The 13251-nt window shown below is 47.7% G+C and overlaps 1 protein-coding gene across 2 annotated transcripts in view; it reads right to left on the bottom strand.

The window, feature by feature from the left end:
- CCDC149 (coiled-coil domain containing 149) overlaps positions 1-13251 on the bottom strand; it is a 102659-nt gene that overhangs the window by 74771 nt on the left and 14637 nt on the right. The window lies entirely within an intron of this gene.

Here is a 13251-nt window from a genome sequence, read left to right as displayed (position 1 = left end):
TTGAACATGTGTGTAGGAATACACACACACACACACCCCTGCATATTTTCACACATTTATTGCAGACCGTCATTCTAGAAGCTTGTACACTACTGTTCTGTAGTAAGGCACTCTGCACGTTTACTCATTCACTGGACAAATATCTAACGAAGGTCACTGAGAAGGGTGAGGGTGGGAAGGGGGTGGTGGGGAGGAAGACTACATGGAGGAGACGGTGCTTAATGAGTTTTGAGAGATGAGTGGGCACAATGACACCCAAATAAAGACTATTCTGTAACGGAGATCATTAGTGCCTTGGGATGGAGGCCCAGCCCTGATTATAATTGATCCCTTCCCTGCCCACCTCATTGAGCTTGAAATGGAAGGTGCTATGCTAGAATTTGACTTTGTACACTTTTTCAAAATTAAAGGTATTATTCTTCTAGCATTTCAAGAGAACAAAACACTTTCACAGACACTCCCTCGTTTGATGGTCTGCATCGTATGACAAGTGCGACGTGAACTGTTTTCTCTCATTTGACAAAGTAGCTGAGATTGTCTTTCCCGGACCGGGACTTTTTTTTTTTTTTTTTTTTTTTAAGATTTTATTTATTTGAGAGAGAAAGAAAGAGAGGAGGAGGAGGAGTGAGTATGAGCAGAGAGAGAGGGAGAAGCAGACTCCCAGCTGAGCAGGGAGCGAGGCGTAGGGCCCGATCCCAGGACCCCGGGATCATGACCTGAGCTAAAGGCAGACGTTTAACAGACTGAGCCCCCCCAGGCGCCCCTCATACCAGGACTTTTCACCACAAATTCCAGGCTCTTGTTAGTATCCTCTATGGTGCCACCTACAGTATTAGGAGGTCCACATATCAGTTCTTTTGGGTCTCACCACATTTTTAACAAGACACTTGCAGAGATCATTGTATTCTGAGAGTGGCACATTTTGAGTCATAGTATGTTGAGGCCCTGCTTGGAAGACAGGCAGCTCTCCTGGGGCCTTTTCAATCGTATCGTGGGGAAGGGCTGAGGCGCAAGGGGCCACCTAGCCATCTGCTCAGCCATCAGCCAACTCCATCCCCGAGAATTCCGGCCGGCCATGTGCTGATGACCACACTGGGCCCTTCACCAGCTGAATCATGAGCACAAGTCACTTCGTTTTTCAAAGGACACTTGCACACGGTTATGTAAGCTGTGATTCAGGCCCTGGGCGCTCTTCTCTTGGCTAACTCAAATCCACTCCCCAACCCCAACCAAGGCATCTCATCCATTCCAATGGTTTTCCTGTCATTTCTGTGCTGATTTCACCCATATTGGTATCATCAGCTCCCACTCTCATCTGCGTTCCCTCTCATCTCTACCTGGGTGCCTCCATCTGAACACTAGAGAGGCTGCTTGGTCTATGACCACATGAAGCCCTTTGTAACCTCAGGGCCTTTACACTGCTGTTTCCTCTGCTTGGATTGCATGGCTCATTCCCTGTTGTAATGTCTCCTTCTCAGGAAGCTCGTCCCTGTCTGTCACCACCCAGACTCTCAATCCTCTTATACTGTTATTTCCTTCATTGCACTTATTACTTGACCTTGAGTTATATAACTATTGGTTTATTTTCAACCTTTCTCTTTCTCTCTCTCTCTCTCTCTCTCTCTCTCTCTCTCTCTCCACGGCCACAAGGGCTTTGCTTCTTCATTCCATATGCTACACAATAAGAATCATGCACACTATGTAGTTGGGGCTCAATACGTACAGACAATGAATGAGGAAAACGTCATCCATTATCTTACCTCGACACCCTGTGACACACGTGGTGTTGTCCCCTTTTTTACAGACTCTCAAACTCACGGCTAGTAGAGACCTCAGGAATCCTCTAAGCCAGGCCCCTACCTGCACAGATGAGGAAGCTGGGACTGAGCATGGCCCACTGGCTTACCCAGGGCTGACTAGTAGGGCCCAGAGCCAAAACCCGAGCTGAGGGTTCCTCTCAGCCCAGTGCATCTCTCTCCACACACCTAATCAAGGTGCACATTCCCGGCAAGACATAAATGCCTATAAACTTAGGATGGTGCCTGGTACTTTTTTATGGTGATAAAAATTATTAATATCATAAAAGAGATAATAATAGACAATAATATGTAGCCTGGTCATCATTCACTAATCGTTACTAACCATAGTATGCTCAGTGCTGTAAAGGGATACAAATGAAGCTCCCAGAAACCCAGGGAAAGACAGTTTAAAGCAATGGTCGAACACGACACCTGAAAGTAATGATGAACTATATGTCGGCTCATTGAATTTAAATTAAAAAACAATAATAAGTTAATGGTTGACATATCAGATCAAACTGCAGGATCTGATCAGCCTCTTTATCTCCAGCCAGAAGGAATTGGGATTCCTACGTTTGGATCTTGGCTTGACCACTCGCTTAGTCTGTGATCAGTTACTTAGCTGCTCTGTGCCTCAGTTTCTCCACTTGTTGAATGGGTATAATGATAGTGCCTTCATAGGGCTAATATGAGAATTAAAACAACTAGTACGTATAAAACATTTAAAATAGTGAGTGCTGCATGTGTGTTGCTCTTCTACTAGTTTTAATCGCAAGTAGAGGATCACAGCTCAAAGCGTGGGAGGAAGATATGAACATTATTTAAAATGGATCCCCGAGGATGGGTGGGGGGTACGTGGCGTTTGGGAATAGATGGTGTTGTGACAGGTAATGGTGATGGGAAAACACTATTCCCGGCAGGGACACAGCCACGGTGAAGCACAAAGGTGAGACACGGCAAGATGTGCTGTCGGGACAGAGAACGACACGCCGGGCTCTCTTGGGGGGGGGGGGGTATGAAACCTACATCGGATAGAGCTGGAAGGAGCGACAGGTGGGCGGCGAGGTCAGAAGGGGCCTGGAAGTGGTGCTGGGAGCTCAGGTTCTATTCTCCCGGCAAGCAGGAGCCCTGAGGGGCTCTCAACAGGGGGGTGACATCAAGAATCCTTTGAGGAAGACAATTTTGTCCTGGCATCACGGGGCGTAAGTTATCTTTGTCTACACAGCCTGGGTAAAATGGGTTGCCAAGCTCACGGGGCAGGCCGTGGGGACCAGGGCCGGCTTTGCAGACGCACCTGGGCATCTCGCAGTTTGCCCTGGTCAAGCCTGCAAAGAACACACGGCCTGGGCTGATCCCTAATATGGTCCTGTTATCGCCCTGGGTAACGCGAGTCTGTGAGGTGCGCTGCTACCCAGGCAACCGGAGGCGGGCAGGGGTCCCACCTCCGCCACGGCAGCTGGTGTCAGAATCCTGCCAGCGGCCGAGTGGGTCGCGCGGCGGCCCAACCGCTTGTCAAAGGCCTGAGCCCAGCAGGACAAACCACAGGAAAACGCCCCACTTTCGGGTCACGTGGGTGGGGTCGAGGGGTAGGCACCCGGTTCTCGTGCTCCCATGTCTGCCCCCCAGCCTAGGTGTACTTCCGCCTGGCCAAGGGTGGTACAGGGCCCACGGGACGCGTGCTCTCCTCCTTACCCACGAGAAAGGAGAGTTTGGGGTTGTTTCCGGTAAAGAGGAAGGAGGAAACAAAGTCGTATTTCCCCCCAATGTCTGCTATGGGCCAGGCGCTGCGAGGAGCTAATAATAAGGAGAAGTAGACCTCTATTTAATTACGATAGTAAGCGGGCGGCCACTACTCAGCGGACACTGCTGTGCTCCGGGTTGTCCGAAACGCCCGACTGGAAACATCACATTCAACCCACGGCCGCCCGCGAAGAAGTCGCACGATTAGCCCCAGGTTGGAGGCGAGGACGCTGAAGCCCAACGGGGTCAGGTCCCCTCCCCTGCTGAGTGCTGAGGAGCAGAGCCAGACGTTCACTTCTCGGCCGGGGCCCTCCGGCTGTAAGCCACGGTCACGACCCTGTGACGGAGGACGTGTGGGAAGGCCACTGGCACCCACAGAGCGGGCCGGAGGACAGAGGACTCACAAACAAGGCGGCGGCTGGGCGACCGTGGAGCCAGGAGGCAGGACGAGGAGCAGGAAAGAGCAGGCCAGAGGCCCGCGATCTGGGTGGGCCCAACTCCGTCACGGTTCAGCCTCTCTACGGCTCTGCCCAAGGGCCCCCAGCCGGCCTATGGCAGAGCCTGTGCCAGCCCCCCGCGGCCCGGGCAGCACGGGCACCCAGGCTGCAGTCCTGGGCTCCCCCCGTGGATTACATCCAGGGGAACACCCTCCAAAGCGGGGTGTGGCTGGAAGTGAGAAAACAATGAATGTTCGCCACACTCACCGGGTAGATCCATCGTGCTGAGCTTACTCCTCAACTCTGCTAAGATCCCCCCTTCTGGGGGCTTATGGATACGGGTGGAAGAGGAAACAGCGGGCATTTAATAAGAATTCCTTTTATTTTAATTAACCTCAGAGACTCTATTCATCATACCCAGAGACACATATGCAGAGGTGAGGCTTACAGGCTGCGGCGAGGTCTACAACTACCGATGGGAGGAAGGGGGAAAAGAAGCAAACCCCCCAGAAGAAACAACTGGACCGGGTAATCGGTGACACGTGAACGGAATAAACTTAGTAAAATATGCCCACTTTTCGGCAGGTATACTAGGTACCATGAAATACTTTTATTATCCTCTCAAAGATAGATTTCTTTCGAGCTGCATTTCAATTATATTTTTAAGGCACAACTCACAAGCCATCCCGATGTTAACTCATGCCCACACGCAAACACCATGAAGGCAGCCTTGTGCTTATCATCTTAAGAACCCAGGCCCGGGGATCCCTGGGTGGCACAGCGGTTTGGCGCCTGCCTTTGGCCCAGGGCGCGATCCTGGAGACCTGGGATCGAATCCCACGTCGGGCTCCCGGTGCATGGAGCCTGCTTCTCCCTCTGCCTGTGTCTGCCTCTCTCTCTCTCTCTCTCTCTCTCTCTGTGACTATCATAAATAAATAAAAATTTAAAAAAAAAAAAAAAAAGAACCCAGGCCCGCAGTTTTCACCACCGAGCGCCTTTTATCTACCCGTTTACTGTTATCTGCAATAAAGCACATCATAATTCGCTACAAGGAAGATCATAATAATTAAGTGTCTATCTGACAGACTACATTGCTAGTTAGATGGCTTTACAACCAGATGAGCGCTGAGAGAGATGAAGGTGCGGGATGTCGGGGAGGGGACCTCTCCCCTGCCTCCAACGGTGACTCGTGCTCCTTGGCGACTCTTGCTGATGGGACCAGGCGAGTTTCCTCACAAGCTGCTGCAGGAACCTACCTGCTAAGCCCCAGAGGCTTCGCGGAGTGATGATAAATACGTGTGGCTGAAGGGTTCACGTTCAGGAATAATTGAGTAACTTCTCAATTGCAGATTTGTTCTTTTCTCAGGGGCATTTCTTCCCCTGCTCCCCTCTTACTCCGCCACGGTCCTCTTCCTACCCTGTCTTCCAGCCTCCGTCCAGGAATCCCTCCTTCTTCATCCAATTTGCAGCTTCAGGTAAACAGTAGTCAACAACGGACAGAACTTCAATTTCAGGGCCGCCTGGGTGGCTCAGCCGGTTAAACGTCTGCCTTGGGCTCAGGTCTTGAGCTCAGGGTCCCGGGATCGAGCCCCCATCAGGCTTCCTGCTCAGTGGGGAGTCTGCTTGTCTCCCTCTGCCTTTGACCCTCCCCCTGCTCACACTCTCTGTCTCTTAATAAATAAATAATCTTTAAAAAATAAGTAGCGGGCAGCCCTGGTGGCTCAGCAGTTGAGCACCTGCCTTCGGCCCAGGGCCTGATCCTGGAGACCTAGGATTGAGTCCCATGTCGGGCTCCCTGCATGGAGCTTGCTTCTCCCTCTGCCTGTGTCTCTGCCTCTCTCTCTCTCTCTCTCTCTCTCTATCTATCTCTCATTAATAAATAAATTTAAAAAAAATAAAAACTTTAAAAAAAATAAAAAATAAGTAGCTTAAGCTTCAGACAAACCACTCCCCCTATTCCTGGAACCCCCACTTTGCCCTGCCCAGTGATGTCTGGCGGGGACCATCAATGACAGTTTCATCTCCCTACCTGTCTAGTCCACCCACCAATCCCTTTGAAAACCATAAACCAGGTCCTGCCACTCAGTCATCTTTAAAAATATCTCTGTTAAGGAGATTGACAATCAAGAGCTCTTCGCTGTCTGGCTGCAATCCACCTGACTCTCCCTGGCTCCTAAGAGCCACGTGACATGCTGGGTACACCTTCACTAGGGCATCACAGCCACCCACCCACCTGTCTGCCTCCCCACAGACCGACGCCTCCCTGCAGCCAGGGTCCAACTCGTTCACCTTTGCATCCCCAGGGCCAAGCTCCTCACCAAGAGTGAGTGCCCAATAAATATTTGAGAAATAAGTGAATTTTGGTTCCCACTAAGCTGAAATATATAAATGTACATAACATAGAAATACATATATGTATATATGCTTATTTGCATATTTGTAATACCTCTTCTAGTAAGCTAATCAGTTATAACTCAACGTTAAGCCTAAATCTCTAAATTCCATTGTAGCATCCTTTACAAACAGAAGTCTGCTTGCAAAACCTTGCCATGTATGGGGAGGGCACAAGACAGCTCCTACAGAATCAGCAAAATGGCCTTTGCATTTTCACCTCATTTTTATTGCTTAGGACGAGCACTTCCCCACATCCCAAGGGCACAGACTTCCTTTACCACCTTCATTCTCTGCGTCGGCGGCTTGGAGACACACGAAACTGTGCCGGGCCAAGTGGGGGCCCATATGGAGTAAGATGCTAAGTGAGGCCAGGCCCACACGGATGGTCCCATCGCTGAGGTCCTGCAAGCCACAGGCATCCCAGCCGCGCTGCACTGACTCCCCAACGCCTGGGGGACCGGCCTTTGCTGGCCACGACTGTACCCCACTTTCCAACTGTACGGCTCCTGAGCGTGTCCACAGCCCTGTTCTAAATCTGTGTTCGCCTCTGTAATTTTTAGATAACATTTCAGCAATTTCGGGTTGGTGACTTAATGATTCTCATGCCATTCTCTGAGAGGGTTTTTTTTTTTTTTTTTTTTTTTTTTTTTTTTTTTTTTATGATCTTTCTCAGAGTCACCACGGCAGTTTCCCTACTTCAGGATTACTTTCGACAGGCAAACTTTGATTATTTGAGGGCCCCAGGGGATGTGCTGAAATTTAAGTTAAGTGAGATTTCAGGTAATTGGAAGAGTTTATAATGTGAACTCAAGTAGCTGGGAGGTATGTGAGATTCACTGACAGTCTTGGTTAACCGAAGTGAGGAATGGCGAAGGCTTGCCTGGATATCTATTTCAATGCTTCGCTCCTATTATTTCTCCCTTCCTCCCTCTCCCCGTCTTCTCGGTCTCTACTGTCTGGGCGTGCCCCCTTTTCTTCGCAGACCTACAAAGATGAGGAGGAAATGCAAGGAGAAAAGACTGGCTTTCCTTCTAGTTGGCCATACATGGGCCAGGGAAGCCCTCTTCATTTGCTGAAGGTAGCATATATTTTTTAAAATCATTGCTCGCCTAGAGGGAGCTTGCACCCTCCCCACTGCTGGGCTGATGGGAACTTGCCTCTGGCCAAGGTGCTGACGGCAGGCTGTGCAATTCTGGTTCGTTTCAGAGATCCAGCGTTCATGCAATGACATATTATAACACACAACAGTCACATGTGGAATGTGATGACAGATTCGCTCGTCACTTCGTTATAGGATAATAATTCAATTCAGTCGCAGAAAGCTTTTCTTGTGGGCCAAGTAGCAATAAAAAGCCAGCAAAGCATGGACAACATTTTGGTCAAACTATCTTTAAAAGCTATAAAATTGCTGTGGCTCATCTTCCCCTGGTCTCAAAAAGAAATTGTAAAAAAACCAAACCCTAAAACCCCTACCACTGATGAGCCACAGCAGCCACTGTACATCCAACCGTTCCTAACTTCTCAGATCTGCCCCCAAACACTGTGAGGCAGAGGGGACCTCTAGCAGTGCCTCTGCTTTATAGACGAGGCTCAAGGGATGGCATTTGCAGGACTACAGCTGATTCCAGGACTATCCTTTAACTAAGGGACTTTGGGAGGCAGGGAGGCAAAGGGCCATTGATAGACACAACATGGCACCTGGGATTAAGAGTGAAATGACTTGGCTCTCACAGCCATCACCTATGACTGGCCATGAGAAGCCACTCACCCTCTTCTGTTCATCACTTTCCCTTTTCATAAATGCTGTGTGAATGACCATCATCTTAGGGGTCGTCTCTGTGCCCAAAGGGGATTCAGTGTTTTGCATATATAAATCATTAATCCTTATCACAACCCAAAATGTAGACATTATCCCTTTCCACAGATGAAGAAGCTGAAGCTCTAGATTTTTTTTTTAAGTCACGCAACTTGTAAGTGGCAATGATGGGATTTTTTTTTTAAGATTTTTAAATTTATTTATTCATGAGGGACACAGAGAAAGAGAGGCAGAGAGACAGGCAGAAGAATCCTACAGATTCTATAAGACAATTCATGGGTGGAATATAAGAAATAGTGCAAGGGACCATAAGGGAAGGAGAGGAAACTGAATGGAAAAAATCAGAGGGGGAGACAAACCATGAGAGATTTTGAAATCTGGGAAACAAACTGAGGGTTGCTGGAGGGGAGGAGGATGGGGGGATGGGGTAACTGGGTGAGGGGCATTAGGAGGGCATGTGATGTGATAAGCACTGGGTGTTATACTAAATGTTGGCAAATTGAATTCAAATTAAAAAAATAAAAATAAAAAGTTTTTTGAACAGACACTTCAAAAAAGATTTTTTTAATTAAAAGGCACTGAGGGGGGCACTTGACGGGATGTGCACTGGGTGTTATTCTGTATGTTGGCAAATTGAACACAATTAAAAATTAATTTATTATTTTTAAAAAAAGCACTTGAGGGGTGTCTGGGTGGCATCCAACTCCTATTTCAGCTCAGGTCATGATCTCAGGGTTGGGAGATTGAGGCCCGCGTTGGGCTCCACGCTGCGTGTGGAGCTTGCTTCAGATTCTCTCCCTTTCCTTCTGCCTCAGTCCCTCCCCAAACCACTTCTCACATGATCCCTTTCTCTAAAAGTAAATAAAATATATTTTTTTAAAAAATGTAAAAAGCACTCAATAAATCCTAAAGGCACCAATCTTATTAATAATCACAATAATCCAAAGAACTGCACCTATCCTTTTCAAAGAGAGAAAACCATCTTTATTCCTAACTTTGTCAGAACTTGCCTTTTTGAAAAATGTCATCTCCCTGCTGGGATGAATGTTCCATAAGAGGGTCAGAGTGCTCCAGATGAAGATGTGACTCAAGATGGAGCATTTGTCGGAACATTCCCTGGCTCCCATCTCTGGGATCCTTGAGTCAGGTGCAGATACTCCAAAGCAAGGAGGTGTTCCATCCCCGTCTGCCCCCAAAAGGCAGTCATCTGCAGACTGGAGATCTTGAAATCAGACATGCAAATCCATCACCATTTTAATTCTCCAAGTAAACAGGGCTCTTACCACCATCTGCCTCTAAGATGCCAACCAATCGTGATCATCATAGCTCCCCCAGGGATTCTCTGTGCGACAACCACAGTCATCATTAAAGGGCCACTTGGCCCCCATTTCTGCCTACAGGATGAAGGTGTCCCCAGATGAAGCTTGTGGCTGGGAGCTGGATTTGCCCTCTCTCTACACTTAGCTCATAGTCTTCTGAGCACCGCTAATTTGCTCCTGCACTTGTTATCAGATTCTTCCCACAACCCCCAGCCAGCACTGATTAGTGAGAAATTTCCTTCAACAAGAACTGCCAGTTCAGAACTCAGCCCCACAGCGGCAAGTTAGGTAGAGATTCAGTCCAGAACATAGGTTAGATGTGCAATCCTGGTGACTCAAATCACAGGAGTTTTCAGGAGACAGACTAAACTGTAAAGATTTCTTAAGGTGAGGGCTCTGCCCAGGTCTCTGGCTGGTAATGGTGCAAATGGATCAATTGTGCTAGCACAGGGCTCCTGTGGGTGACCTGAATTTATCATGGCATTCAGGGAGGATGACAAATCCTCACTGGCTCCACATCACCAATGAGCCACCAGCCAATACTGGCATAATTTTAGTGTTTCCCTTGTTTCCATTTGTCCACCACCATCATGGTTCATCAGAAGAGCATTAAAATGACAATAAAACGGGTTGTTCCAGTTTATTCTTCAGCAAGTAGAGACATAAGACCTGACACTTAAAAAGAATTCCTTTGGGGAAGACATGCTTGGGCATTTCTCTTTCAGTAAGGAAATTCAATGATAATCAGGATCACTACAGACAACAGTGTCAAAGGGACTGACTAAATACATGGCCAGGCTGACCATTCTGAAAAGAGGTGAAATTTCCGAGGCAGAGACATCTAAAAGGATATGGATGACAGTGGACATCCTGAGTAAGACCCAGAGCTTGGGGGAGGTGCAGGGTGCGGGGGTCAGATTTTCCTAGATTCCATCTCTCTGCCCTGCCAGTTCTAGCTGAATGACCTCCAGCAAGTTAATCTATCTCTTGCTGAGCCAAAGACACCTTATTTATAAAATGGGGACGATGATAGTACCTAGTTCATAGGGTTTGTGAAGTTAAAAGACATAATGGAACAAGGTATTTAGTCCAGTAACTGGCATGTAGCTGGCATTTACTGAGATGTTATCTTTATCATCATCACCATCGTCATCATCATTATCAACATCATCACCCTCCAGCATCATGTTCATGGCTATCATTAGGACTGTTGCTGGCCATACTGTGTGGGAGGGCACAGAGACCGAAGTAGTTAGATCAAGTCTTTGGGAAAGACCTACCAAGCCTGAGGGGTCTAGTTCCCAGACATGACCATGGAGGCATCAGACAAAACATTGATGGCAGACCTTCCTCCACCACTTATTGGATGCCAGGGACGGCTCTGGGCGCTTCACATGCATTAGCTCGTTTGGTCCTCACAATGAGGTCCTATGAGGTGGGTATTACTATGATCTCCGACATCCACATAAAAATGTTGGCCAAGAAGATGGAAGCAGAAGTGTCCTGGGAGACTTCTGGGAAATTTCCTTAAAGGAAGGAGCACACTCTTCTTCATGTCTTCTTCCTCCTGCAAAATATTGATCCCAAAATGGAAAGCTCCACTCTTGGAATAGTGGATGAGAGAAACAAGCGATGCCTAGGTCCCTGACAAACTAAGCCAACATATCAGCCCTAAACTGTCTTCCTCTAAATTCACTGTACTCGAGGGAGAAATACAGAGAACTCTATCTTATCTAAACCACCGCTGTTTCTGGTATTAATCCTAAATTATATGCCAACATGCCTAAACAACTGATATTGAGGAAATTTGGTACCTTTTAATGTAAGATATGTAACTGGATTCATAACAGAGCCCTGTGTCACCACTGGCAGGTGTCATTGGATATCCACGACATGAAAGCACACAAGTGCTATTCCGAGGTTTCAATAGAATTTAAGTGAGAGAATACTTCCCCTTCGGCTTGATAATTCAAAATACATGCCTCCTGAACATGAGCACGACACCATGGCAGGTCTGTTTGGTCGCTCACTCACTCATTCATCTGGTGAGGCTATGGCGGTGGCGGGGAGTGGGGGGGGACACTGACTTTGGAGTCAGAAGAACCTGGGGGTTCAGATCCCAGCTCTTGCGTTACCAGCATATTCTCTTGTCTTTACTTATCAACTCTTAGCCATACTGGTCACAGCGACTGAAATGGTGGTAACTCCAGTTGGCTCTCAAGGCTGTTGTGAGGAATTAATGAAACGCGTACAGAAAGCGTCGGCACATTAAACAGTGCCCAACAGCTGTTTCCTTTTTCCTTCCACAACGTGCCTGAACCAAACCTTATCTGCCCGGCATGTGACAAGGGCTTAATAAATGGAAACAACAACTTTACCGCTGTTACTAATACTGATGATACTGGGAGAGTCGTAGCAATCACGGCAGTGCCGCAATCATAGTAATAATGGTAGTAAAATCCTCGAAAGCTCAGTACCGAGAGAGGGTGAGAAAGCAAGGAAGGTCCCCAGATGTATGTGGTTAATGCCTGCATGATCAAAACTGAACTGTTCAGCGCTGGGTAGGAGACCGGTTCTGGGGAAAGCATAGAGTTCTTTCCATGAATCCTTGTGAATGTTCCTAGTAATTGAAACAGCTGTTTTCCTTGCTCACCAAGCAATCCTATAATCTTAAAAGAACCTCTTTCTAAATCCAGGTGTTTAAATTGCCCAATGAATTCCTCTCCTCTTTTATTTTTATTTATTTATTTTTAAAGATTTTATTTATTTATTTTAGAGAGAGAGAGAGCGTGTATGCACACACGAGCAGGGGGAGCCAGAGGGAGAGGGACAAGCAGACTCCCTGCTGAGCAGGGGGCCCGACACAGGGCTCCATCCGAGGACCCCAGGATCATGACCTGAGCTGAAGGCAGACACTTAACCGAGCCACCCACGTGTCCTCCTCTCCTTTTCTAAAAATGAATTTTTAAGATGAAGTTGAAGGATGGGATGAACAGACACCCTAGAATTTGCTCTCCTGTACAGATGTTTATACACCACATGGTAGGATGCGAGATGCCCCTGCCAATGCACGGGGGGTGGGGAGGTGATTAGGCCATTCAGCATAACTCACATGTATCCAAAGAACCTAACTGAGCCAAGGAAGGCATAAACCAGCCATTGCAAAATACCACAGGAAAATCTTAAAGTCACTGCAGCCTCTTCTGGAGCTTGAGAAAACCCTGATGTCAGACACCTGGGCATTCTGATAGTGGGAAATAATGCAGTAAGACAGCAAATGTATGGTTTGTCAATACCGTGGAATCACATGCTGCCATAGAGACTGATGTGGGTGACACTGATGAGTTAGTGACATGGAAACTAGTCACTACTTATTGCTGAATAGGAAAAAGGACAAGTTATTAAAACAGCATCCAGTGAGGATTCAAAATAATGGTTATGGGGGTGGGGCGGGGGTTGAGCTGACTGGAAAGGGTATTCAGTGTCTTCCGGGGAGCTGCGACTGTTCTAGATCTTGACCTGGGTGGTGGTCACACAGGTGTGTGCACATGCAAAAAGGCATTGAACGTTCACTGCGTGCACTCACTCTACATGCGTTAGCCTCAATGCAAATGGGAAAAAAAATAAAGCGGCATATGATATAAACTCATTTTTAGAAATAAAGGCACGGAGGGCACCTGGGTGGCTCAGTCGGTTAAGCATTTGACCCTTGGTTTTGGCTCAGGTCATGATCTCAGGGTCCTGAG

Source organism: Canis lupus, chromosome 3 (assembly GCF_011100685.1).
Source record: "Canis lupus familiaris isolate Mischka breed German Shepherd chromosome 3, alternate assembly UU_Cfam_GSD_1.0, whole genome shotgun sequence".
Taxonomy (NCBI): domain Eukaryota; kingdom Metazoa; phylum Chordata; class Mammalia; order Carnivora; family Canidae; genus Canis; species Canis lupus.
Note: the sequence above shows the minus strand (reverse complement) of the source record. Positions and strands in the feature narration are given on the sequence as shown.